A 6,138-nucleotide genomic window follows, 5' to 3' on the forward strand; every position below is an offset into this window, starting at 1 on the left:
CACAGCCAGTAGTGAAGGAGTTTAAAGCAAACTAACAAACTCTCTGCGGACTGATTAAAAAACTGCTGATTCATTCTTTACTGAGAATAACTTTAACCCAGAGGCTCTGCTCCAGGAAGGAGATCACAGGCTGATGATCTCAGAAGAATGAACAGACCCTCCAGAGTTCCTCCTGAAGATTCATTGAATTTAAGAGGAATGTAGCACCTTGTAAAATGCCCTAATGGTTACCACTTTTTCTATAAAACCTCAACAGCCCAACCCCATGATGGGCTCACAGTCTTTAAGGCAATGACCTGCTGTCACTCCCTTTGCTGCTACCTCCGACTCTCAATTCGGCTATTGGGGTATAGAGGCCAGTTTTCTGGCAAGAGTGGCAAGGACCCACACTTTGGTGGGCCTTCTAATTTAGGAGTCTCTCTATTGGCTAACAAGTGTAGATTTTGGGACTTAACAGCTTCCATAATCAAATGAGACAATCCCCTATAGTGAATCAATCAATCTTTCTCTGTCTCTCCCATATATACCCATTTAGTCAGCACCAATGAATTGATTTGTTTCCAACAGGTTTTTTTCTAGTGCTAATGCAACATTGTAATGTATCTATTATATTATTCAAGCAGCACAAGTTACAGTGGTATCTAAGTAAACTATAAGTGGTAAATAAATTGAAATACTTATAATTTTAAATTATATTGTAATTAAATTATTTTATGATTTAAAAACATAATGATGCACACATTTTAAATTCTGTATGAAGGCATAATATAATGTACAATCAAATAGAGTTAAAGAAACTAGTAATATGATTGGAATGATAAAGAAAAAAAGAGCCTGGAAGAAGGTATATTGCAAATTGTACAATAAATAGCACTTGAAATTTGCTGCAGCAAAGTTTAAAAGCTGTTCTTTGTGTAAGAAAATCTATAGATAATAAAGTAGACTTTTTTAGGGCATAATTTCAGCAATTGCATAGGGAATTTGGAAAAAAAAATAGTTTCCCCTCAATAGTAAAACAAAACAAAACAAAAAAATCCATGAAAGCAACCACCTAGAATCAGAATCAAATGTCCAACACATATTGTTTTAATGATTTGTAACAGGATGCAGCTTGTAACTTTGGCCAATCATAAATTAGCTTGGATTTTTGACCACATAGGAATAATTTATATGGAGAGATAATAAAATATTTTATTCATGGAAATTAGATTAGAAAGTTTTCAGGAAAAGACTAAAAATGAAAATGGTATTTTACAAAAAAGTGAAAGATTTTCAATTAAGCAACCAAACAATTGGTTCCAGAATATGAGACCTTACATACAATATCAAGTACCATAGATTCGAATAATTTCTTTTAATTGCAAACACTTTTCCTGGCTTTAGATTAGATATACAATATGAGACACTGTCACAACTGGATATCCACATGCAAAATTATGAAGTTGCACTCTTATTTCACACTGCACACAAAATTTACTCAAAAGGGATCATAGACCTAAACGTAAGAAGTAAAACTATAAAACTCTTAGAAAACATTAGAGTAAATTTTTATGATCTTGGGTTAGGCAAAGCCTTCTTAGTTATAATAGAAGCACAAGCAACAAAAGAAAAGGGGTAAATTGATAAATTGGACTCCACTTACAAACTAAAATCTTTTTCAAAAGATACCATCAAAAAAGAGAAAAAGATAGCCCACAAAATGGGAGAAAATATTTGCAAATAACATACCTAATAAGGGACTTATATCTATAATATGTAAATAACACTTACAACTCAGTAATAAAAAGATAACCAAATTTTAAAATGAGCAAAGGATCTGAGTGGCCATTTCTCCAAAGAAGATATACAAATGATCAATAAGCACATGAACAGGAGCTAGACATCTTTAGTCATCCAGAAAATACAAATCAAAACCACAAAGAAATAGCATTTATCATCTCCTACAATGGCTGTAATCAAAAGGACAGACAAGTGTTGAGAAGGATGTAAAGAAATTGGAATCTTCATATACTGCTGGTGGGAATGTAAAGTTGATGTGGCTTCTTTGGAAATCAGTTGACAACTCTTCAGATGTTAAACATAGGATTATCATATGACCTAGCATCTTCCCTCCTAGGTATGTACCCGAGAGAAAGGAACACAGACATTCACATGAAAATATGTACATAAATTTTCATAGCAGTATTTTATCCTAATAGCCAGTAAGTGGAAAAAACCCAAATGTTCATCAGTTGATGAATGCATAAATGAAATGTGATATATAATCACATAATGGAATATTATTCAGCCATAAAGAGGAATGAAGTCCTGACACATGCTGAGACAGGAGGGAAGAGGGCAAGGCACAGCCACTCAAGGAATGACAGCAATTTAACACCAAAATGGAAGATTCACCAAAATGGTGGAAGACTCAACTCCCAGTTGGCCTTAAGGATTAAGAGGTCTAACTTCTAGTAGACCTTGAGCTTCATTATATGCTCACTGTAACAGCGTGATAAATAACATGCCTTCAGGCGCCATGACAGTCTCAAGGATAATCGCAAAAGGCCAAAGAATGGGTGGTGGCCTAATCCCTGGGAATCCCAGCCCCTTCCCAGGGCAGTTGGAATGATCCCACCTGTAGGCACGTGAAACTACTAAGCCCACAAAAACGCAACACCATGCCTAGTGGCCTTTTTTCACTCTCTCCCCTTTGGAGATGGCCCGCACTCTATGGAGTAGTGTACCTACTTTTACTTTAACCTGAGCACCCAATTCCCACACCTCTTTCCTTGCCTTTCTCTTGCCTTACACTGTATGCAGGGTGTAGCTCTCTAAATAAATCTACCTTTACTCAACTGTGGCTCGCACTTGAATTCTTTCCTAGGCGAAGCCAAGGACCCAGACTTGGCAGGGCACGTTCCAGGGGCTCAGTCAAGACCTGGGACACAGTCCTCCTCACGCCCCACATCTGTTCTCTTGCATCAGTGCAACATGGATAAACCGTGAAAATATGACAAGTGAAAGAAATCAGTCGCAATGATATTCTATCATTCCATTTATACGAATTGTCCAGACTAGGAGAATCTATAGGAACAGAAAGTAGATTAATGGGAGAAGGTGGGAATGTGGAATGATTGCTAATGGGTATGGGACTATCTGGGGGATGATGAAATGCTCTAATATTAGATAGTTGTGATGGTCCCATAGTTCCATGAGTATACTAAAAACTATCGTGTGTTTTTAAAGTGTGAATTTTAGGGTATGTGAATATATCTCATTGAAGCCATAAAAAAAAATGAAAGAGAGAGAAGGGTAGGGGAAGAAAGGGGATGGAAAGAGGAAGGTAGTATAGAAAAGAGGACAGGAAAGATAATGAAAAAGTGAGAAAAGCAAGAGCTGCAGTTGTGGGTCTTTATAAGGAATGGAGAGTAAAGGAAGAGATAGAGTTGTGAAGGAAAAACCGGGCTGGTCTGACAAGATAACTCATAAGTCTAGGAATGTGAAGGAGAGGCTGGGCTGGTTTAACAAGATAACTCACAAATCTAAGTATTGGAATACTGATCTGAGTTCTGCTAGACTAACTTGTAAATCTAAGTTAATTAGTGTTGGTTTGCTGTTTATGTTTTTTTGCTAGCCAGCTGGATTTTCAAAGACACATATCTGGCTTTGGAATGTTGGTTTGCTGCCTCCCCGCCTCCACTTTTGTGATGCTGCTGCTGCTAAAGCTGTTCCATGCCTATCGGCCGAATACCCCAAGCTTGTACTTTACCCTATAAAACCTCATATGCACATCTTGAAGGTGCTCAGAGCTTCGGAGCAGAAGCCTCTCTGAGCCCGCCGGCGTAATACATCTGAGTACTCCAACCCTCCGAGTGGTGCTTGTTTCTTGATTGGCCTGTCGTTTCCATAACAGAGTGAGATTTGATTGTGGTTTCAGAATGGAAGATAATAAATCAACAGAAAAAACAGAAAAGGATTTAACAGATCATAGCCATGGATTATAAATAGAATTGAGACAGGAGGGAAGGGGGCAGGGCACAGCCACTCAACAAATGACAGCAAACAAACTGGTAAAGATTTACCTCCTAGTTGGCCTTAAGGCTTAAGCAATTTAACTTCTAACAGAATTTGAGCTTCATTATTTGCTCATTGTTAACAGTGATCAAATAACAGGGCTGCAGGCATCCTGACAGCCCCAAAGCTAACCGCAAAAGGCCAAAGAATGCATCGGTGGTGGTCCAATCCCTGGGAATCCCAGCCCTTTCCCCAGGGCAGTTGGATTAATCTCACCTGTAGGCCTGTGAAGCTATTGAGACCATAAAAAGTGACAACACCACACCTAGTGGTCCTTTGCACTCTCCGCTTTGGAGATGGCCCGCACTCTGTCTATGGAGTGTGTACCTACTTTTACCTTAACCTGAGCACCCAATTCCCACACCTCTTTCCTTGCCTTTCTCTTGCCTTACACTCTATGCAGTATGTATCTCTCTAAATAAATCTACCTTAACTCAACGGTGGCTCGCACTTGAATTATTTCCTGTGCGAAGCCAAGGACCCACACTTGGTCGGGCACGTCCTAGGGGCTCAACCAAGAGTGGGACACAGCCCTTCTCATGCTCCACATCTGTTTTCCTATATCAGAATCGCTATAGTTTTCTTGAAGAGATGTAAGTAAAAGATTACAATCCTTATTTAATATTTTTATTCTTATATTATGTACATATAACTGTGAGGAGGTTAGGCCATATAGGACCTAACCCTTTATTAACATTATATTATAAAAGAGGTTTTGTACAGAGAGCATACAGGAGAAATTACTTGATTTGACAAATAGCTTTGAGAATCTCACTGAAGGTGATATTTGAGCTGCCTCTCACAGGACAAATAAAAACGAGATGGGGATCTAAGAGGCAGGGTATCAGTTTATCCAGAGGTATGGCGATGTGAAAAAGTATAGCATAAAAGAGAAGTATGAGGGAAATGAAGCAAAGAAATTACTTGGGGTTAGGAAGAAATGGTTCTTTTCCATTAGACAATGAAGTTTTAACTTTATCCCATAAATGTTAACAAGCCATAGCAGGTGTTAAAATTAGAGATAACTATCAGATTTTCATTTTAGAAGGGTAAAGGCTTCCTTTGATTTCTTCTGATTCCAAGACAAACTGAGTTCCCACTTTTCCGAATTTCCCAGGTCTTTTTCATTTAGCTCTTAACGTTCTGCCTTGGACACAGTCTGAGTAAATACATTATAATTTCCCAGAAGATAAAGTGGAAGGTTCTTGTAGGGGAGTACAGTAACACTGTATAGAAAGTAAACAGCTGAATTAGAATGAGATAATGGCTACCCTTTACTAGACAAAAAAGTTGTAAGATTTAGGCTGTGAGTTATGAGGTCTTGGGAATTACTAGAAATATTCATACTCCTGGCTTGCTTGGTTTTCACTGGTTTCATTTTAAACTTGCTTTTCATTATCTTTCATGTAGAGCTATCCAAATCTTGGCAGCTTTACAAATCCCTGGACTTTGTAACATTACAGTTATTATCTCAGAACTCTGGGTCTAACTGGGAGAAGGTAACTAACAGAATTCCTCAGGCAGACACTCATTTTCAAACATTCATTCGCTGAGCCAGGAGCTTTAGATAGGGTCATCTTGCACCCCTATTTCCAAAACTACTCTCCACATCCCCACACCTGTACAGTAATAAATAGCCTTGGGACTATTTGGAAAGGTCAAATTCACTTACGTGATTAGATTCCCATTTGTTTAACTTAACTAAGAAATGACAACATCTTTTCGCTTTGGGGGCAGCGTTTGATAGTAAACTGAACTTTGACTCCTTAGAGCAGAAACGATTTGGATTGGATAGATTCCTCTAGGTTAAAGGCAAGGTCGAAAGCCAGGGAGACTTCGCTAGCCAGGCGCCTCTCCAAGCCCTCTCACCCAGATTCCCGACCGCCCGCGGCCCCGCCCGGTCGCCGCCGGCAGCCCGCCCAGCCCCCGCTCCCGCGGCCCTGTCGCCCTCCGGGTTCCATCTCCGCACTGCTGTCAGCCTCAGCTTCCCCGCAGGACGCGTATCTTCTGAACTCAAAGGACCAGCGGGAAGCAAAGCCTTTTCAGGGGCCTCCCCTGAGGACCAGTCAGGCCCCGAGAGCG

This window comes from Camelus ferus, chromosome 13 (assembly GCF_009834535.1).
Source record: "Camelus ferus isolate YT-003-E chromosome 13, BCGSAC_Cfer_1.0, whole genome shotgun sequence".
NCBI classification, from domain to species: domain Eukaryota; kingdom Metazoa; phylum Chordata; class Mammalia; order Artiodactyla; family Camelidae; genus Camelus; species Camelus ferus.